The sequence below is a fragment of the Gopherus evgoodei genome, unplaced genomic scaffold, assembly GCF_007399415.2.
Source record: "Gopherus evgoodei ecotype Sinaloan lineage unplaced genomic scaffold, rGopEvg1_v1.p scaffold_38_arrow_ctg1, whole genome shotgun sequence".
Lineage (NCBI taxonomy): Eukaryota > Metazoa > Chordata > Testudines > Testudinidae > Gopherus > Gopherus evgoodei.
The window spans coordinates 2464650-2487142 of record NW_022060059.1 but is presented as its reverse complement, the minus strand read 5'-3'; the positions used below and the strand labels follow the sequence as shown (position 1 = coordinate 2487142).

At 47.5% G+C, this 22493-nt stretch overlaps 1 long non-coding RNA gene across 4 annotated transcripts; it reads right to left on the bottom strand.

Moving 5' to 3' along the window:
• Positions 1-6019: 6019 nt before the first annotated feature.
• Positions 6020-21868, bottom strand: LOC115642156. Of its 4 annotated transcripts, XR_003998169.1 has the most exons (5): positions 21782-21868; positions 8733-8907; positions 8190-8270; positions 7269-7384; positions 6020-6059 (listed from the first exon to the last, which is right to left on the bottom strand). It is a non-coding gene; the product is annotated as an uncharacterized LOC115642156 (long non-coding RNA). The 4 variants fall into 4 exon arrangements; XR_003998170.1 differs by lacking the exon at positions 8190-8270 and having other exon boundaries at positions 7269-7389; XR_003998172.1 differs by lacking the exon at positions 8190-8270.
• Between the last annotated feature and the right edge of the window lie 625 nt (positions 21869-22493).

Here is a 22493-nt window from a genome sequence, read left to right as displayed (position 1 = left end):
GTAAAGGGGGATCGGACCAGGGACTGGGGATGGGGGAATTGGGATCATGTTTTGCTAAAGGGGGAAATGGAACAGGGATGGGAACAGGAACAGAGACACAGGCAAGGCTCTGTGGTGTCAGAACTGGGAAGGGGGACCTAAGGAAGGAAACTGGAATCATGCTTGCTGGAAGTTCACCCCAATAAACATCAATTGTTTGCGCTTTTGGACTTCGGGTATTGTTGCTCTCTGTTCACACGCGAGAAGGACCAGGGAAGTGAGAGGGTGAAGGAATAAGCCCCCTAACAAGTGCACTCCTGAGCACATGGCCCCCTTCCCCTTTAAGGACCTGCTCTTCATGGCCTGCAACTAGAGATGACTTGGCCACATCTGGGTTGGTCACACTCCATCTGGGGCAGTGTCCATGCAGCGTCCATGCACTGGGTATGTGATCGATGCCTAATTAGAGTTCCAGACACTTTGTCTACCTGGGAGCTCTTCTGATCTGCCAGCCTGTTCAAGCAGCCCATTCATTCCAGGAGGGAGCGGGAGGGGAAAAGCCACTTCACAGGGTATTCAAGAGGGAGAAGAGACAAAAGTGGGGGGAAAGTGTAACAACCTTTTGGGCATACAGGTTATACATAGTATACAGATTTCTCCTGCTCCTAGAACAATGCATTTTGCACTTACTCAGGCACTCAGTGGCTGCCCTTAAAATAGATTCTATTGAGTCCTCATTGAACAGCTATGGTATGCCTGTCACCAGAAGACAGTTCTTAGGGTCAATATTCATCCTCTTGCACCATCCTCTAATATGTGGTACAGCCATTGTCAAACTGAATTTCCCCCTAAAATATAACAAAATGGTTTTCCCAGTTTAATGGATCACTCAAGATGTGCTTGCAAGGGGTACTGACCCAGGTACCCCAGACAAGCCCCTCAAAATGTAACTCTTCTGCCAGGTGGACCCAGCGCCACAAGGACCATTTCAGTATCTAGGGGTTCCTTTTCAACAATGCAGCACAAAACTGGATCAAGCCCCCACCCACTGACCTGGAACAATTTACACACCACTCCCTGGATGCCTCTAAGAGGCAATACTTAGTGATTGCAGTTCTGTTGTGTGTGAATCCCTCTGCAGGATATGCTAGATACAGTTCTGCTGCCCTCAGTTCACACAGGTTAACCCTTTATTACTCCTGCTCCAATAACAAGGAGACTGGGGATCCAATACCAGCCACAAGTGATTATTTGGGCAAGCAATCCTGTCATGCTGAGCACCAAGGCAGGGTGGATGTGTCCATGCAAAAGAGATCAGCTTCTGAAATCTTTTTTCACAGCTCACCACTAGATGTCTAAGGGTATGTCTACACTATGGGATTACTCCGATTTTACATAAATTGATTTTTGGAAACAGATTGTATAAAGTCGAGTGCATGTGGCCACACTAAGCACATTAATTTGGCGGTGTGCGTCCATAGTACCGATGCTATTGTAACCCATCTGCTCCTCTGAATTGGCAGCAAAAAGGGCCAGGTTCAGTGTCCAGGGGTTCCATTTCAAAAACACAATGCATAAGCGGTTCGAGCCCCCACTCGGTGACCTGGGACACTTACATACCACACCCCCCTGGGCGCCTCTAGGAGGCAATACTTCCCCTCTTGCAAGCACGGAGTCTGAGTGTTGCAAAATCTTCTTAATAAAGGAAGGAAACAGTGCGGCATCCCACTGGAGAAACATCACAAACAGGATTATAACACAAACCATAAACAAAAAAACCCCACCCCCAGATACGTTTCGCAATGTCCTTTCCCCCTTAGGGTCCTAAGCCCAATCACCCCAAAGTCCAACAACCCGAAAGTCTCTGGTCAGTGCCACCCCAGAATTCAAGAGTTTATCTACAGAGTTTTACTCCCCCCCAGCCTGGGTGGAAATGGGGGGGAAGTCCACACAGGGTGTTAAGAGGCACCTTACATGGGCCAGGGCCAACTGCTCTGCCTCTCCATGGAGTTCTGCTGCAGCCTTCACCATGACCAGCTCCACCACACCAGCTGTGCCGCTCCTCCAGCTGTCCCTGCAAACCGCTTCACTCCACTCACTGTTCCATGGGCTGCTCCAACACGCTGCAAACTGCTCTGCTCTGCCAGCCGCTTAACAATAGGTCTTCAGGCTCCCCCACTAGTTAGCATAGCACTCCGTGATCTCAATTCAGCTCTTTCAGTGATTTCAGCTCTTAGTAGGGGAGCTCTGGTGCTGGTGCACCATTGGCCCAACATGAATTCAACTCAGCAGTCTCTAGATAGACTCCTAATAGAATTAAAAATTAGCTCTACTCTTTAACATTGGAGAGAGGAGGATGTGCAATTGGTGTTCCAGGCCCTCAAAAGGGGCCCATACCATCAGGTACACACACCAGTCCCCAACCTCTCTCCATTCATGGGGTTTTGGAACTCATGTCCCATGTTTAGCAAGTACCACTGAGGTTGACTCATTTCTGTCACAAAGCAGTCCATCCCAAGCGGCTGTAGGGTTATGCTAAGTGTGGGGGGGGAGTGCATGCCAATGCAAATTCTTAAAATTCTTTCCACACTCTCTACAATTCACCACCAGATGTCAGGGTAGCGCTCATCCTGACTCTGCTTACATTCATCATCGACTTCTGGAGCATTACACTGTGGGTAGCTATCCCATAGCTATCCCATAGTTCCTGCAGTCTCCCCACATAGTGTTGCAGGTGTGGGAAGATTCCCAGTGGCTGCAAAACTTTTGTATGCATAGAGCCACTTTCATGGAACTTTGTGACTTGCTTTTCCCTGCCCTGAAGCGCAAACATGATTCTGGGATGCATTAACAGGTGTGTTGTAAACAAGACACGAGAAGTCATTCTTCCGCTTTACTCTGCGCTGGTTAGGCCTCAACTGGAGTATTGGGTCCAGTTCTGGGCACCGCATTTCAAGCAAGATGTGGAGAAATTGGAGAGGGTCCAGAGAAGAGCAACAAGAATGATTAAAGGTCTTGAGAACATGACCTATGAAGGAAGGCTGAAGGAATTGGGTTTGTTTAGTTTGGAAAAGAGAAGACTGAGAGGGGACATGATAGCAGTTTTCAGGTATCTAAAAGGGTGTCATCAGGAGGAGGGAGAAAACTTATTCACCTTAGCCTCCAATGATAGAACAAGAAGCAATGGGCTTAAACTGCAGCAAGGGAGATTTAGGTTGGACATTAGGAAAAAGTTCCTAACTGTCAGGATAGTTAAACACTGGAATAGATTGCCTAGGGAAGTTGTGGAATCTCCATCTCTGGAGATATTTAAGAGTAGATTAGATAAATGTCTATTAGGGATGGTCTAGACAGTATTTGGTCCTGCCATGAGGGCAGGGGACTGGACTCGATGACCTCTCGAGGTCCCTTCCAGTTCTAGAGTCTATGAGTCTATGAGCAAAGACACCAAAATGAGAGCAGCCCTCACAGCTGAGGTGCAAGTGGCAATAGCTCTGTGGAAGCTTGCAAAGCCAGACAGCTACCGGTCAATTGGGAATCAATTTGGAGTGGGCAAATCTACTGTGGGGGCTGCTGTGATGCAAGTAGCCAAAGCCATCACTGAACTGCTGCTACCAAAGGTAGTGACTCTGGGACATGTGCAGGTCATAGTGGATGGCTTTGCTGCATTTGGGTTCCCTAACTGTGGTGTGGTGATAGATGGAACCCGTATCCCTATCTTGGCACTGGAGCACCAGGGCAGCTAGTACATAAACCGCAAGGGGTACTTTTCAGTGGCGCTGCAAGCACTGGTGGATCACAAGGGACATTTCACCAACATCAACGTGGGATGGCCGGGAAGGGTTCATGATGCTCGTGTCTTCAGGAACACTACTCTGTTTAAATGGCTGCAGCAAGGGATTTACTTCCCAGACCAGAAAATAACTGTTGGGGATGTTGAAATGCCTATAGTTATCCTTGGGGACCCAGCCTACCCCTTAATGCTATGGCTCATGAAGCCATACACAAGCAGCCTGGACAGTAGTCAGGAGCTGTTCAACTATAGGCTGAGCAAGTGCAGAATGGTGGTAGAATGTGCATTTGGACGTTTAAAGGGTAGCTGGTGCACTTTACTGACTCGCTCAGACCTCAGCCAAACCAATATTCCCATTGTTATTGCTGTTTGCCGTGTCCTCCACAATCTCTGTGAGAGTAAGAGGGAGACCTTTATGGTGAGGTGGGAGGCTGAGGCAAATCACTTGGCCACTGATTACGTGCAGCCAGACATCAGGGCAGTTAGAAGAGCACACCAGGAAGCGGTGCACATCAGAGAAGCTTTGAAAACCAGTTTTATCACTGGCCAGGCTACGGGTGTGACAGTTCTGTTTGTTTCTCCTTGATGAAAACCTGCCCCCTTGATTGACTCATTCCCTGTAAGCCACCTACCCTTCCCCCTTCAATCACAGCTTGCTTTCAAAGGAAATAAAGTCACTATCGTTTAAAAACCATGTATACTTTATTAATTGATTATAAAAATAGGGAGAGAACTGACAAGGTAGCCCGGGTGAGGTGTGGGAGGAGGGAAGGAAGGAAAAGGCCACTTCAAAACTTGTTGAATGACAGCCTTTTGCTTGAGCTGTCCACTGGGGTGGAGTGGCGTCTGGGTGAGGAGGCAATGGAACATGGGGAGGGAGAAGGGCAGTTATACAGGGGCTGCAGTACATTCTGTGATCCTGCTGCTGTTCCTGAAGCTCCACCAGGTGCTGGAGCATGTCTGTTTGATCTCGCAGTAGCTGCAGCGTTGCATCATGCCTCCTCTGATCTTCCTGCCACCACCTCTCATCTCGAGCATCCCTCCTGTCCTCGCGTTCGACCCTCCTGTCCTCATGTTTGTTGGCCGCTTTCTTGTACTGTGATACCGTGTCCTTCCACTCATTCAAATGAGCTCTTTCACTGTGGGTTGATTGCATGATTTCAGAGAACATTTCATCTCACATGCGTTTTTTTCATCACCTTCGGGACGGAGGAGGGAGGCTTGAAAAATTTGCAGCTGCAGGAGGGAAGAAAGGGAGAGAAGTATTTAAAAGGATACATTTTACAGAACAATGTGTGTACTCTTTCACGGTGAACAACACTATTCACATTACATAGCACACGTGATTTCGGAACAAGGTCACATTTTGCATCTTAATATTGAGTGTCTGTAGCTTTGGTGTTAGAGATCACAGAGGCAGGGCCGGGCAACAGAATTCAGCTTGCGTGCGGCCATGGTAGGCCATTGTCTTTCGGCTTCTGCAACCTTCATAAAAGCAGCAACCCCCCTTTCTCATATGAAGCAAAGCCCATTGAGTACTGCGGTTTTCATGTTAACGTGCAGCAGCAGAAACCAAACTAACCCCCGTCCCCATCCAATTCTCTGAGATGATCACTTTACCCCTCCCCCCACCATGAGACTGGTATCAGGGAAGATCCCTGCTAGCCAAACGCAAACAGCTCAGTGCCAATGTGCCCCCTCCCCCCCAACACACACTTGGCTAACTGCAGAGAAGGATTTCTTTTCAGCCGCAGGCAAACAGCCCCGTAGGAATGGCCACCTCTGAATGTCTCCTTAATTAAAATTCCCATATTTCAACCAGGTTACCATGAACGATATAGCTCTCCTGAGGATAACACAGCGAGATAAAGAATGGATGTTGCTTGAATGCCAGCAAACACCAGGACCATACGCTGCCATGCTTTGTCATGCAATGATACCAGATTACTTGCTACTAGTATGGCATGGTCAAGTGTCCTACCATGGAGGACGGAATAAGGCTGCCCTGCCCAGAAACCTTCTGGAAAGGCTTTTGGAGTACCTCCAGAAGAGCTTCATGGAGATGTCCCTGGAGGATTTCCACTCATCCCCAGACACGTTAACAGACTTTTTGAGTAGGTGTACTGGCCGCAAATGCATCTCAAGTCCTCAGGGCAAATTAATCATTAAAAAAGTTTGCTTTTAAACCATGTTTTATATTTACAAGGTACACTCACCAGAGGTCCCTTTCATGGCTTCATGGTCTGTGATATTGCCTTGGGAGGGTTGGAAGGCTACTTCAATCAGGCTGAGAAAAAGATAATAATAATATATACATATCTCATAGAACTGGAAGAGACCTTGAAAGGTCATCAAGTCCAGCCCCCTGTTTTCACTCACAGGAGCAAGTACCATCCCTGATGGATTTTTACCCCAGATCCCTAAATGGCCCTCTCAAGGACTGAACTCACAACTGTGGGTTTAGCTGGCCAACACTCAAACCACTGAGCTACTTCTCCTGCCCCCTAGCTGTTGGGGAGAATGGTGTTCTGTGTGCTCTTCACAAGCTTGTCCTCCTCCTCCTCATCATCTTCCCCATCCGCAAAATCCTCAGGCATGGCTGAGAGTACCCCCTCTTTGGAATCCATGGTCAGGAGTGGGGTAGTGGTGGTGCCCCCCGCCCCAAATTGCATGCAGCTCAGCGTAGAAGCGGCATGTATGCGGCTCTGCACCAGACCATCCATTTGCTTCTTTGGTTTTCTGGTATGCTTGCCTGAGCTCCTTAACTTTCACATGGAACTGTAGTGAGTCCCTATTGTGTCCTCTCTCCATCATGCCCTTAGAGACTTTTTCAAATGTTTTGGCATTCTGTTTATTGGAATGTAGTTCTGCTAGCATGGAATCCTCTCTCGATACAGCGATCAAATCAAGTATCTTCTGTACAGTCCATGCCTCGTTTTTGATTCTCAGACTGCATGGTCACCCATGCTGATCAGCTCTCCACGCTGGGCAAACACGATATGAAATTCAAAAGTTCCTGGGGCTTTTCCTGTCTACCTGGCCAGTGCATCTGAGTTCACAATGGTGCACTGTGGGATAGCTCCTGGAGGCCAATACTGTTGAATTGTGTCCACATTAACCCTAATTTGAACTGGCAATGTCGATTTCAGTGCTATTCCCCTTGTTGGGGAGGAATACAGAAATTGATTTTAAGAGCCCTTTATGTTGAAGTAAATGGCTTTGTTGTGTGGATGGTTGCAGGGTTAATTTGATTTAGTGCTGCTAAATTTGACCTAAATGCATAGTGTAGACCAGGCAATAGAATATCAGGGTTGGAAGGGACCTCAGGAGATCATCCAACCCCCTGCTCAAAGCAGGACAAATCCCCAGACATTTTTTTTTAAACCCAGATCCCTCAGTAGCCTCCTCAAGGATTAAACTCATAACCCTGGGTTTAGTAGGCCAATGCTCAAGCCAATTTCAAGGGAGAGCTCATGCAGACTCTGCTTACACTCACCCAAATGTCACTTGTAACCATGAGGTCTGTTTCTTCCTAGCTACTCTTTCTAGCTCTGCCGTGGCAGCACCAATGGGAGTGTGGGTAGGGCAATGCTCAGTCACAGATTCAGCAACCTAGGCTTTCAAAGAAGATGTTTATTTATACACATCCCCCACCATTTCCCACCCTCAATGGCAATGAAACAGGCAGGGCTCCTGTTCTCAAATAAAGTAACAGCCGCCGCATGTAACTTCTAGGCTGAGCTGTCACTAGTAAAATCATATCAATGCAGAAAAAGAACCACAACTGAGGCTATGAAAAACTGAGGACAGTTTTCTACAATGTTATTTACTCCGTTTTCACAGAAATGGCAATTTGGCAGCAAAAAGTAGATGGAATTGCACCAGTTTGCTGCTTTGCACAATTTTCCTTGTAGCCATTTTAGTGTGAATGTTTCACAAAAATGGGACCAATTCTTAAGTTAAATCAAAAGGCAAAAATGATATTTTATCTATCTCTACTCAGTGTACTGCTAAGAGTGCTTAAATTGGTTATGTTTTGTAACATGCACACAGGACAATCCAATACATTCCTTCAGAATGACCTTTTTTGGATTAAGAGAATCAAGAAAGAACACAGTAAAGTCTCCATAACACAGCGGTGTGTGCGTGTTTCCGCTATAACTGTTGGTTCTGAAGTGAACACAAACTGACTGCACGTCTCTGCAGACAGAAAAATGCTTAGAGATTTAAAGGTGCAGAACACTGAAAACAAAGGCATGTTACCTGGTTAGATACACTACAAGATGTGTTGCATTAGCAGCTGCTGTAGCAAAGAGAGTGAAATATCTGCTGCAATGCATTGGCTTTGTTACAGACAATACAGCACATGCAACTTAATGTAAGCAGCATTAGTGGGATGCAAGACTCCTAATCTCACATTTAATGCAGGTGCACAAGGGCAAGTCTTCACTTTAGTACATTCCAGCATTTTGTAGAAGAGTCTCTTCTCCTTTCTAACCTGAATAACATGTGAAGAAGGGGAACAGGAGTCACAGGACTTCTCTTTGCTCCATATGTGTATCAGTATGGCCTTCTGGAGTACCAGACAGGAGACATGGATTCTGCTCTGCCTCTGTCACTAGTTTGCTGACTGACCTTAGGCAAGTCACATCAGCTTTGCATCTCAGTTTCCCCATCTGTAAAATGGGAATAATGATACTGACTTCCTGTTGGAAATCACTTTGAGATTTAGCAATTAAAAGTGCTAGATAAGAAATTAATATTAACATAGAGGAGATTGGTTGGAGTACCTTCCTCCATATCCTTCTTTACATAACAGGGGGGAAATCCTACTCTCAATAACACCCTATTGCTCCATTCTGTTTATTGGGGCTTCACAGATATAAACAAGTGCATTGTTTGGCCCAGTGCATTGAAGGGGCTGAGAGGTGAAAACACTTAAGATTTTGCAAGGTCTTACCAAAACATCCAAGGCTATGCTTCAGTTTAGGAGAGCAACTGCAGCTTCTGAGAGGTTTCACTTTCTTGACAGCACTAGAACATAAGTGGGATTAATGCACCCTGAGTAGGTTCCTTTGGAGCTGAATGCCAGGCAATCAGCAGCTTGTAGTTTACATGACGTATGCTGGATTGCACTAAACAGAAACACATAGAGTGAGGAATTAACTTCTGGGCCACCTCCAGTGAGGCAAATCTTCCTGTAAGTATGAAGGTGATGGCAGCATGTGTGTTTTGGCAGAGAAGATTCCTGGGCTAGAACGAATGCTCACACTCTCCATGGTAGGCCTGGATAGGGTTGCCAACTTTCTAATCGCACAAAATATAACACACTTACCCCGCCCCCGCCCTGCCCCTTCCCAGAGGCCTCATCCTGCCCTATCACATCTCTGAGGCCCCACATCCACTCACTCCATCCCCCTTCCCTCTGTCACTTATTCCTCCCCATCCTTCCTCACTCACTTATTTCCATCGGGCTGGGGCAGGGGATTGAGCAGTGGGAGGTGGTGAGGGCTCCAACTGTGTGGGTGTGGGCTCTGGGGTGTGGCCAGAAATTAGGAGTTCATGGTGTGGGAGGGGGCTCTGGGCTGCAGCAGGGGATGGGGTGTGAAAGGGAGCAAGGGCTTTGACCGTGGGTGCAGGCTCTGGGGTGGGGCTGGGGATGAGGGGTTTGGGATGCAGGAGGTGCTCTGGGCTGGGGCTGAGGGGTTTGGAGTGTGGGGGGGGCTCTGGGCTGAAGCAGGGGGTTAGGGTATGGGAGGGGGAACGCACTTTTGGCTTGGAGTGCAGACTCTGGGGTGGGGCCAGAAATGAGGGCTTCAGGGTGTGGGAGGGGACTCCAGGCTGGGCGGGGGATGGGGTGCTGAGGTACTGGAAGGGTGAGGGCTCTGGCTGGGGGTATGGACTCTGGAGTGAGGCCAGGTGTGACGTTGCACTCCATATGCTTTATGAAAATATGCTTGGAATGTGAAGATTATGTAACTGGAATATGCTTTATGCAAAAGGTATCTTGTAAGGTAGTATTACAATGTTTATAATCTATTGAGTGTGTTCATCCTATTTTTATGAATTTAGCATTCTTGTATCTGAAGCTAAAAATATGAAATATTACTCTGAAGTCCTATTGTAATTATGCAACGTGTGGGCCATTAATGGTGGTTTAGAATCTTGATGGCTCCCATTGACTAGGACAATTGGTTGTAAAAGGCTCTGTTTACTTGTAAGCCTTCCTGTGTTCATATGAGTCAGGCCAGAAAGAATGGAGGCTTGGGGTCTCACAGGACACGTGACCATGTCACCTGGAACTGGAATCCATCTTAAACCTGGTATTTTTCCATTTAGGAGGAGGGGTCACCCATTTAGAAGGAGGAGTGGTGACCCAGAGAGACAAAGGATATCTGCCTTGTGCCAAAGATATTAAATGGGGTGGATCAGAACAAAGAGCTGCCAGTCATGACAAAACCCCTAGTTACCACCTGAGCTGGAACTAACAAGAACTGTACCAGGGGAAAGGATTGGGCCCAGACTAGGAAGGAGTCTAGTCTGTGAAAGAAGCTTATTGGAACATCTCTGAGGATAAGATTTACTTGTATTCAGTTTCTTAATGTATTAGGCTTAGACTTGCGTATTTTGTTTTATTTTGCTTGGTAACTTATTTTGTTCTGTCTGTTATTACATGAAACCACTTAAATCCTACTTCTTATTCTTAATAAAATCACTTTTGTTTATTAGTAAACCCAAAGTAAGTGATTAACACCTGGGGGAACAAACAGCTGTGCATATCTCTCTATCAGTGTTATAGAGGGTGGATAATTTATGAGTTTACCCTGTTTAAGCTTTTTTATATATCTATACTCACACTGAGTAAAATGGATTTATTTGGGATTTGGATCCTATTGGGAACTGGGTGCCTGGGTGCTGGAGATAGGTGACTTGCTGAGCAGTTTTTGGTTAAAGTCTGCAGCTTTGGGGGTGTGGACCAGTCGTTGGTCTGAGCTGCAGCAGACTAGCATGTCTGGCTCAACAAGGCAGGGTTCTGGAGTCCCAAACTGGCAGTGGAAAATGGGCTCAGAGGTAATTTCAGAACATCAGGTGACAGTTCCAAGGGGTCTTTGTGACTGAACCCGTCACACCAGGGATGAGGGGCTTGGGGTGCAGGAAGGGGCTCCAGGCTGGGGCTGAGAGGTTCAGAGTGTGGGAGGGGACTCAGGACTGGGACAGAGGGTTGGGGTGTGGGAGGGGATGTGGGGTGGGGACCCTGGGGGGGAGTTTGGGTGTGGGAGAGGGCTCAGGGCAGGGGGTTGGGGTGTGGGAGGGGATGAAGAGTGCAGGCTCTGGGCGGTGCTTACTTCAGGCAGATCCTGGGAAGTGGCCAGCATGTCCCTATGGAAGAGGGCAGCACTATCTCCCATAAATATAAACAAACTTGTTTGTCTTAGCAACTGGCTGAACAAGAAGTAGGACTGAGTGGACTTGTAGGCTCTAAAGTTTTGCATTGTTTTATTTTTGAGTGCAGTTATGAAACAAAAAAATCTACATTTGCAAGTTGCACTTTCATGATAAAGAGATTGCATAACAGTACTTGCATGAGGTGAACTGAAAAATACTGTCAGGGCCGGCTTTAGGCCGATTTGCCCCATTCCCCTGAATTGGGCCCCGCGCCTGAGGGGGCCCCGCACGGGCAGCGTCTCTCCCGGAAGCAAAGCTCTGCGGCTCCCAGAAGCAGCAGCTATTGCTGCTAGGCAACGAGAGAAGCTGGCCAGCAGAGGCAGCCGCCTGGGTATTGCAGGTCAGGAGGGGGAAGGGGGGAGAAGGCAAATGTGCTTTGCAGCCTTCCTTCCCCTCCCCTCCCCCCAGCACTTACCAGGAGGAGACAGGAATTTCTGCAGTGGACCTCAGTCGCCTAGGCAGCTGCTGGGGCTTCCAACGGTGAGCGTTTGACCCTGTGAATCCCCGTAGGTTTGTAATATTGGTTTTGTGGTTTTCGGTGGTGTTGCTGTTTGAGGGTGAGTTTGTGCCTGCCAGTGTCTGTTTCAGAACTAAAGTTGGGATCATGTAATGTAACCCAGGAAAAAAGCCCCGAGCCGGTACTTAGTGCTGTGAATTCCAGCAGAGAGAGAGAGGGATGTTTGGAGGAGGAAATCAAATATATCAAGAGGGCAGAATGCAACATGGCACAGCAGGCTGAGACTTTTATCTCTCCCCCTATCCCCCCCGTAGAAGGGGAAACTGAGGCACAGTGTGATCTGATTCCCTCTCCAAATTATTTTGCAAAAGAAGGGGACTAGGGCTCCTAGCCAAACCAGTTCCCTTCCCATCAGCTCTGCTTTCCCTGCTGCAAGACCGCTGTAGGGGCTGAATATTTCCATTAAACTATAAAAGCAGCAAAGAATCCTGTAGCACCTTATAGACTAACACGTTTTGGAGCATGAGCTTTCGTGGGTGAATACCCACTTCGTCAGATCATGTAGTGGAAATTTCCAGGGGCAGGTATATATATGCAGGAAAGCTAGAGATAACGAGGTTAGTTCAATCAGGGAGGATGAGGCCCTGTTCTAGCAGTTGAGGTGTGAAAACCAAGGGAGGAGAAACTGGTTTTGTAGTTGGCAAGCCATTCACAGTCTTTGTTTAATCCTGAGCTGATGGTGTCAAATTTGCAGATGAACTGAAGCTCAGCAGTTTCTCTTTGAAATCTGGTCCTGAAGTTTTTTTGCTGCAGGATGGCCACCTTAAGGTCTGCTACAGTGTGGCCAGGGAGGTTGAAGTGTTCTCCTACAGGTTTTTGTATATTGCCATTCCTAATATCTGATTTGTGTCCATTTATCCTTTTCCATAGCGACTGTCCAGTTTGGCCAATGTACATAGCAGAGGGGCATTGCTGGCATATGATGGCGTATATTACATTGGTGGACGTGCAGGTGAATGAACTGGTGATGGTGTGGCTGATCTGGTTAGGTCCTGTGATGGTGTCACTGGTGTACATATGTGGGCAGAGTTGGCATCGAGGTTTGTTGCATGGATTGGTTCCTGAGCTAGAGTTCCTATGGTGCGGTGTGCAGTTACTGGTGAGAATATGTTTCAGGTTGGCAGGTTGCCTGTGGGCGAGGACTGGCCTGCCACCCAAGGCCTGTGAAAGTGTGGGATCATTGTCCAGGATGGGTTGTAGATCCCTGATGATGCGTTGGAGAGGTTTTAGCTGGGGACTGTATGTGATGGCCAGTGGAGTCCTGTTGGTTTCTTTCTTGGGTTTGTCTTGCAGTAGGAGGCTTGTGGGTACACGTCTGGCTCTGTTGATCTGTTTCCTTATTTCCTCGTGCGGGTATTGTAGTTTTGAGAATGCTTGGTGGAGATTTTGTAGGTGTTGGTCTCTGTCTGAGGGGTTAGAGCAGATGTGGTTGTATATACTGTCATCAAATTTGAAATAGTTGTGTGTGGGGATAAAGGCACAGAGCTCAACAGCCAGTTGTGCTGTGGCATCATCAGGGATACAATATATATCTCCAGATCAGTGGCACCGCTATGGGCACCCTCATGGCCCCACAATATGCCAATATTTTTATGGCTGACCTGGAACAAAGCTTCCTGAGCTCTCGTCCACTCACGCCCCTTCTCTACCTACGCTACATTGATGACATCTTCATCATCTGGACCCATGGGAAGGAGACTCTGGAAAAATTCCACCACGATTTCAACAGCTTCCACCCCACCATCAACCTCAGCCTGGACCAATCTACACAGGAGGTCCGCTTCCTAGACACCACGGTGCAAATAAGTGATGGTCACATTAACACCACCCTATACCGAAAACCTACCGACCGCTATGCCTACTTCATGCCTCCAGCTTCCATCCCGGGCACATCACACGATCCATTGTCTACAGATAGGCACTGAGGTACAACCGCATCTGCTCTAACCCCTCAGACAGAGACCAACACCTATAAAATCTCCACCAAGCATTCTCAAAACTACAATACCCGCACGAGGAAATAAGGAAACAGATCAACAGAGCCAGACGTGTACCCAGAAGTCTCCTACTGCAAGACAAACCCAAGAAAGAAACCAACAGGACTCCACTGGCCATCACATACAGTCCCCAGCTAAAACCTCTCCAAACGCATCATCAGGGACCTACAACCCATCCTGGACAATGATCCCACACTTTCACAGGCCTTGGGTGGCAGGCCAGTCCTCGCCCACAGGCAACCTGCCAACCTGAAACATATTCTCACCAGTAACTGCACACCGCACCATAGAAACTCTAGCTCAGGAACCAATCCATGCAACAAACCTCGATGCCAACTCTGCCTACATATGTACACCAGTGACACCATCACAGGACCTAACCAGACCAGCCACATCATCACCGGTTCATTCACCTGCACGTCCACCAATGTAATATATGCCATCATATGCCAGCAATGCCCCTCTCCTATGTACATTGGCCAAACTGGACAGTCGCTACAGAAAAGGATTAATGGACACAAATCAGATATTAGGAATGGCAATATACAAAAACCTGTAGGAGAACACTTCAGCCTCCGTGGCCACACTATAGCAGACCTTAAGGTGGCCATCCTGCAGCAAAAAATCTTCAGGGCCAGACTTCAAAGAGAAACTGCCGAGCTTCAGTTCATCTGCAAATTTGACACCATCAGCTCAGGATTAAACAAAGACTGTGAATGGCTTGCCAACTACAAAACCAGTTTCTCCTCCCTTGGTTGTCACACCTCAACTGCTAGAACAGGGCCTCATCCTCCCTGATTGAACTAACCTCATTATCTCAAGCTTGCCTGCATATATATACCTACCCCTGGAAATTTTCACTACATGCATCTGACGAAGTGAGTATTCACCCACGAAAGCTCATGCTCCAAAACGTCTGTTAGTCTATAAGGTGCCACAGGATTCTTTGCTGCTTTTACAGATCCAGACTAACACGGCTACCCCCCTCTGATACTTGACTCCATTATACTATGGCTCCTTCATTTGCCCTGCAACAATAAAATAGACTGGCTTTGGTGGGGGGGGGGGCAAATAGCCCCCCCTCCAAAGCTGTGTGGATATTAAGGTTTTTTGGGGGGAGGGCATGATAATATTCTAGATCAATCAAATGCCCAGCTCAGCTTTCTAGCCATCCCAGCAGCTCTAGGGCAGGGAAGGGAGGTGCTCTTGGTGCAGAGTGGTCACAAAACAGGGGTGAATTTAGCAGGGGTTGGGGGGGTCTGCTTGAAATCCCACCTGATGCAGCCACACAGACTCACTGGCAGCGGTGGGAGAGGCCAGGAGTGGAAGCAGGTGGCCTGGGGGTGGGGGGACATTGCCCTCAGTCCTGGGCTCTGGGATGGACTAGGCTGGGTGGTGGGTTCAGTCTAGTCTTCCAGCCTGTTGCTCTCACTGAGGTTTGTGGTTTTCACTTGGCTCCACCGAAAAGATCAAACAAGCCCAGTAGAAAAGGAGAGTGAAAGAGGCAGGAAGGAGTTTGTAAGGGGTTTAAGTGACCCATCAGCGAAACAGTAAAACCAAAGTTTGACTGGGTTTCCCCACAGCCACCACTCCTGCAAACACTGGGGAAGGGGCAGCTCCATCCCCCACTGAGGCTATGGTGAGGGGCATCAGGGGAGGAAGGAAGCCACATGGCAGTCCCTTCCCCCCAGCATGCCCCTCCAGCCCCCAAACTCTGTCCCAAAGCCTGCACCCACCCCTCCGCACTCCTTCCCAGAGCCTGCACCCCTCCACCCTTCCTGCACTCCACCCCGTGCCTCAGCCTGGAGCCTGCACCCAGCACCAAAACTCCTTCCCACTTAGCCCTGGGCAAAGCTCCTTGGTCTGGCTCCCAGCCCCTCTCCAAGGGTTGAAGCTGTCTGGAGCTGCCTGCCTTCCACACCTTCCTCATTCACACCTCATTCATTCCATAGGGCAATTGATTACAAAGTGGAGGAAAGATCTTATTCTACTTCTAGCAAAAAGACATTTTTCTTTTACCTTAATTATACTACCTTAGGGGCCCACTATAACATATTACCAAGATTCAATACAAAGTCATGTAAAAGTTATACAAAAATGCATAATGTAGAGATTTATCTACAACTGTTGTGTGTAGTAATGTAGTGACCCCTGGGTCTTTGAATGAGGCTATATACTCGGGGAGGGGGTGCAGTGGCGAGTCGGGTGGGCAAGCAGCAGGTGGGCAAAGAGGCGAGCAGTGAGCCAGCAGGGGTTCTAGGGGCAGGCATGGGGGTTTCTGGCAGGGGAGGGAGAAAGTGAAAGGAGGCGAGTGGTGGGTGGGGGACTGACTAGGAGGGACACAGCAAGTCAGCGGGGGACTCGGGGGTGAAGAGGCGTGTGATGGTGGGGCTGAGCGGGGAGGGTGTGTGTGCTATTTTACTGCTGTGATCTGCTCACCCTATGTGTGCCAGGTTTCAGAGTAGCAGCCGTATTAGTCTGTATCTGCAAAAAGAACAGGAGTAATTGTGGCACCTTAGAGACTAACAAATTTATTTCAACATAAGCTTTCATGGGCTACAGCCCACTTCTTCAGATGAATAGAATGGAATACTTCTTTTTGCCTATGTGTGCCGTTTCTCCCCACCCCCCACCTCAAACCTTCCTCTTTGGCCCACAGCTGTTTTGACAGGGTGGCGCTGAGGAAGGAAGGTTTGTTTCTGTGAGGCGGGCGACGCTGGGGGGGGGCAGTGTTTCCACGGGGCCGGGCGGTGCTAGGGTGAAGGAGGGGGCATAAAATAAACATTATTGAAGAAAATCAGTTGTACAACTATCAAAACATAAATTATTTTCCTAATATGAAAGTGAAAATCTATAATTAATATTCTTTTAGAATGTGGTGACTTCTATCAATATGGGCAAGAGATCAAGAGATATTGGTAGAAAGTACCCAGGTGGGAGTAAGAAAAGAGCCATATACAATATGATGTAATATATGTAATATATAATTTTGTTATTATGTATATAATCATGGAAAGTAAATAACACATGTAAATAATACATGGAAGAAATGAAAGGTGGGTTTTTTTTAAGTGTTTTTTTTTAGTCATCCCTGCTGGGGCCCCGTCAAAACTGTTCGAATTGGGCCTTGCATTTCCTAAAGCTGGCCCTGAATACTGTTTCTTTTATCATTTTGACAGTGCAAATATTTGTAATAAAAATAATAATATAAAGTGAGCAGTGTACACTTTGTATACTGTGTTGTAAATGAAATCAATATACTTGAAAATGTAGAAAAACATCCAAAATATTTAAGAAATTTCAATTGATAGTCTATTGTTTAACAATGTGATTAAAACTGTGATTAATCACAATTAATTTTTTTGATCGCAATTAGTTTTTTTGAGTTAATCATGTGAGTTAACTGCGATTAATCAACAGCCCTAAAGCCAATATTTAAAGTCTATCATTAAATTTATTAACTATAATTTGGGATATTGCAAATTATGTACAATATGTATTTTATGACTTATAAAACCAAACTTTGTACTTTGGGATAATTTAAGTATTTATACCCAGATGCACAGAAACTCTTTCTTTAACCTGAGTATTAGATAATTTTAATAATGGGACATCCTACTTTGGACATGTTTTCGATGCTTTGCCTGGAGTGGCAGGAACCTGACTCTGTCTTGTAACTATTTATTTTAGAATATGTCTTATTGAACCTGCTGAATGCACACAGGGCCATGGCAAACAGTGTGATTTCTGTTGGGACACACAGGGCCATGGAAGATGCTGGTTGGGACATGTGGGGCTGTGTTAAATGAAACAGGGGGTGGGGAGTAGCTCCCTTTTATGGACACCCACCAAACCAGTTAGCTATAAAATCCCTCTTAGTAGTTGTTCTCTATCTGCTTTACCTGCAAAGGGTTAACAAGCCTCCCTGCATAGGTAAAAGGAAGGGAGTGGCACCTGACCAAAAGAGCCAATGGGAAGGCTAGAACTTTTTTAAACTGGGGGAAAAACTCCCTTTTGTTCATCTGTGTTGTTTGCCTGGAGAGAAGGAACAGAGCAGCAATGCTGTAAGCAGATTTAGGCCAGGTATGAAAAATCATCAGATCATACCTAGAAACTACTCATTTAAAACCCCAGATATGTAAGTAGATCAGGAAATGTCTAGGAAGACATGATTAGGTTTATTTCCTTATAGATTCTTCAGTGCTAATCCCAAGTGCTTTTGTTTTGCTTGTAACCCTTAAGCTGGACCTCAGGAAAGCTATTCTTGATACTAATTTTTGTATTTGCTCTTTTAAAATCTATCAATAACCTGATGTAAAGGTGTCATAATATAATTCCCCACTCTGAACCTTAGCGTCCAAAAGATGGGGTACCAGCATGAATTCCTCTAAGCTTAATTACCAGCTTAGTACTTGTAGTGCTGCCACCAACTGGGAATTCCAGAGCCTGGTACACTCTGGTCTCCCCAAAACCTTGCCCGGGGACCCCCAAGACCCAGTCCCTCTGGATCTTAACACAAGGAAAGTAAACCCTTTCCCTCACCGTTGCCTCTCCCAGGCTTCCCCTCCCTGGGTTACCCTGGAAGATCACTGTGATTCAAACTCCTTGAATCTTAAAACAGAGAGGAAAATCCACCTTCCCCCCTCCCTCTCTCTCCCCCTCCCAGACTCTCCCTGAGAAAGTAATCCTAACACAGAGAGAAAATTAACCTCTCTCTCCCCCTTCCCTCCTTTCTCCCCACCAATTCCCTGGTGAATCCAGACCCAGTCCCCTGGGGTCTCACCAGAATAAAAAAACAATCAGGTTCTTAAACAAGAAAAGCTTTTAATTAAAGAAAGAAAAAACAGTAAAAATTATCTTTGTAAATTTAAGATGGAATATGTTACAGGGTCTTTCAGCTATAGACACTGGGAATACCCTCCCAGCTAAGTATACAAGTACAAATTAAAATCCTTCCAGCCAAATACACATTTGCAAATAAAGAAAACAAACATAAGCCTAACTCGCTTTATCTACCTAGTACTTACTATTCTGGACATATTAGAGACTGTATCAGAGAGATTGGAGAGAAACCTGGTTGCACGTCTGGTCACTCTCAGAACCCAGAGAGAACAACAACCAAAAACTAACAGCACACACAAAAACTTCCCTCCTTCAAGATTTGAAAGTATTCTGTCCCCTGATTGGTCCTCTGGTCAGGTGACAGCCAGGCTCACTGATTTTGTTAACCCTTTACAGGCAAAAGAGATATGAAGTACTTTTGTTCTATTAACTCCTACTATCTGTTTATGACACAAGATTCCTTCACCACTCTCAACTTTAGGGTACAGATGTGGGGACCTGCATGGACACTTCTAAGCTTAATTACCAGCTTAGATCTGGTATCGCTGCCACCACTCACAAGCATTATTTTTCTTCCCTGGGTAGTCTTGAGAGACTTCACCAATTTCCTGGTGAACCGAGATCCAAACCCCTTGGATCTTAAAACAAGGAGAAATTAACCATCCCCCCTCCGTTCTCCCACCAACTCCTGGTGGATCCAGATCCAACCCCTTTGGATCTAAAAACAAGGAAAAAATCAGTCAGGTATTTAGAAAGAAGGCTTTTAATTAAAGAAAAGAAAACCCTCTGGGAGAGATTAGCATACCAGCTACTCTCACAGACAACAGATTCAAAACACAGAGGATGTTCCCCTGGGCAAAAACTTTAATACACACAAAAATACCCAAATTTGATAATTCCCTTAATGATACCAAGACAAGTTACAAAGAAAATAAACATAAACCTATTTATCCCTTTCTAAAACTTACTACTCTGATAAGAGGTTGGTTCCTTGATCTTTTTCACTCCAGCTGAAACTGAGACTCTAAAAAAAGGAAAACTTCCCTCCTTCCTTTTGAAACATCTTGTTCCCCCATTGGTTCCTCTGGTCAGGTGTCAGCTAGACTAGGTGAACTTCTTAACCCTTTACAGGTAAAAGAGGCATTAACCCTTAACTATCTGTTTATGATACTTGAGTTTTCAGATTTTTTTTTAAAATAAAATGTACCTTTTTTAAGAACAGGATTGGAGTTCTGCATCCTAAGAGGTTTGTGCACATGTTGTTTAATTAGCTGGTGGCAACAGCTGATTTTCTTTGTTTTTCTTTCACAGCTCTTCCCTGGAGGGGGTGTGTGAAAGGGCTTAAGGGTACCCCATAGGAAAGAATTCCCAAGTGCACCTTCCTGTGTTCTCAAAGGGGTTTTTGCACTTGGGTGGTGGCAGTATCTACCCATCCAAGGTCAAAGAAAAGCTGTAACCTTGGGAATCTGATACAAGCCTGGAATGGCCAGTATTAATTTTTAGAATCCTTGCAGGCCCCCACCTTCAGCACTTGAAGTGTCAGAGTGGGGAATCAGCCTTGACAGGGGTTGTGGCAGATGCTGGGTGGGAGCACAGGGTTCTATGGCAGATGCTGGTGGGAGGGACACATGGAGGCTATGGCAGATGCTAGTGCCATCATATAGGACAAGCAGGGCCCAGTGAGATGCTGGGTGGTATCGGGGGGGGGTGCACGGTCCACGGCAGATGCTGGGTGGGAGGGACATGTGGGGGGTATGGCAGGTGCTGTTGTGTAGGATGAGTAGACCCTGAAAAATACTGGGTGGGGTTTCCTGGTGTCCAGTTTTCAACTGAACACCCAAGGGACCCTTCCCACCAGGGCCAGCTCTAGGATTTCTGCCGCCCTAAGCAAAAAAAAATGTTGGCTGCCCCCTGTCCCAGCCCTGGGCTCCTCGCTGCACCCCCCTGCTGCCCCAGCCCTGGGCTCTCCCCCACCACTCACACCCCCTGCCGCCCCAGCTCTGGGCTCCCCCCTTCATTGCCCCCCCCACGTCCTGCCAACCCAGCCCTGGGCTCTTTCCCGCCCTCCCCGACCTGCACCCTCCTTCCACCGCAGCCCTGGGTCACTGGTAACTCACTTCCAGGGCAGGTCTTTCAGCAGGAATTTTAAGTGTGCACAGAACACAGACAGGATTGGTTCTCATATGGTTACAGAACTGCAGTAAAGTGGAACAATTTTCAGCTTGTGTGATTTGGAGGATATCTGGATGCATATTATAAGACTGTCCTACATAAATGAGGAAAAGTTGAGGTGCCTTTTTTATTCTTTTGTTCCACTCTTTCTTTCTATGGGGAATTTGCCAATGCAATATCACTGTCTTCCTTTTAAACAAACAAACAAAAAAACAATGGCTGTTGAAAATAGCAAATCCAGTTCTAATAACCACTGGGAAGCATTTCTTGCTCAATTTTATCCTACTTTTTCTACAGTTAGTTACAGTGGATCAGGATATTTGATTTGGGAGAAATGAAGTAACAGCTGCCCAAACTGAGCTTGAGCACTCCTGAATTTTGAGGTGTCCAAATCTGGAAGGCAGGTGCTGGGGTGGGGGCTGTGGCTCTGTGGTGGAGCACAGCAGCATGTATGCAGCAGCGTGACTGGCGCTGCGTGGAGCCAGACACGCTGGTCTGAGTGTCATGGTAAGGGGGCTGGGGAGTTGGAGAAGGGGTAGAAGGTTCTGGGAAGGCAGTCAAGGGACAGGGAGCAGTGGGGGTTGGATGGGGTGGAGGTTCGGGGGGTAGTCAAGGGCAGGGAAATGGGGGGATTAGATGGTTAAGGGGGGCAGTCAGGGGACAGGCAGTGGTTGGATAGGCATGGGAGTCCCAGGGGTTTGGCAGGAATAGGTAGGGGGTCCTGGTGGGGGGAAGTTGGGGGCGGTCTCAGGAGGTGGCAGTTGGGGACAAGGAGAAGGGAGGCTTAGGTAGGGGATGGGGTCCCAAGGGACAGTTAGCGGCAAGGGTCCCGGGAGGGGACAATCAGGGGATAAGGACCAGCGGTGCTTAGATAGGGGGTAGGGTCCCGGGAGGGGGTGATCAGGAGGCAGGGAGGGGGTCAGATGGGTTGGGGTTTCTGTGGGGGGCAGTCGGAGGGAGTGGATGGTGGTAGGGTGCGGCTACCGTCCCTGTGGAGTGTCCTGTTTTTTGAATGTTAAAATATGGTACCCCTACCCTTCACAGTGCGGCTCTCCATTCACAGCAGGCTACAGCATGAGATCTCAGCTCCCTTCCTGCCTCCCGCTTCCATTCCTGTTGGTAGTGGCCAAGGGAATGCTGGGAAATATAGTTCTTTCCCTGCTCCAGGGCTGGCTCTATAGGCAAGGAGCTAACCAAGGAACTACAGCTCCCAGAGCCCTCAGTTGGTTCTCAACTCCCATGCTGGATCCCTGCTACCCCTGCAAATGGGCTGCCCCAAGCACATGCTTGGTTTGCTGGTGCCTGGAGCTGCCTTGCTCCCCACCCAGGTGAAAATGAGTGAGTAAGTGAGAGCGAGCAGTAGAGGGAGGGGGGGAGATGAGGTAGGCCAGGCGGGACCTCAGAGAAGGACAGGACAAGGATGTTTGGTTTTGTTCGCTCAGAAAGTTGTAATGGGGTCACGGCAGATGGCAGTTAGATTTTGGGGGGAGCAGACATGGTGTGTGTGGATACACGGGGACAACACACCAGGTAAACTGTGGGAGCCCTGCTTTTGGGAGAGTGGGGCCGGGAGGCTGTTCTCCATGCAGCATGGCACAGCACAGTCGGTGGCAGCCATCACTTCAGCCCCCATCAGACCTAGGGGGTGGCGAACAGTCTCAGCCCGCACTGCTAGCAGCAGCGAGCGATACAGACCAATCTACCCTGTCTCTTTAAATGCCTTCGCCGTCCCCCGCCCCTTTGGCGG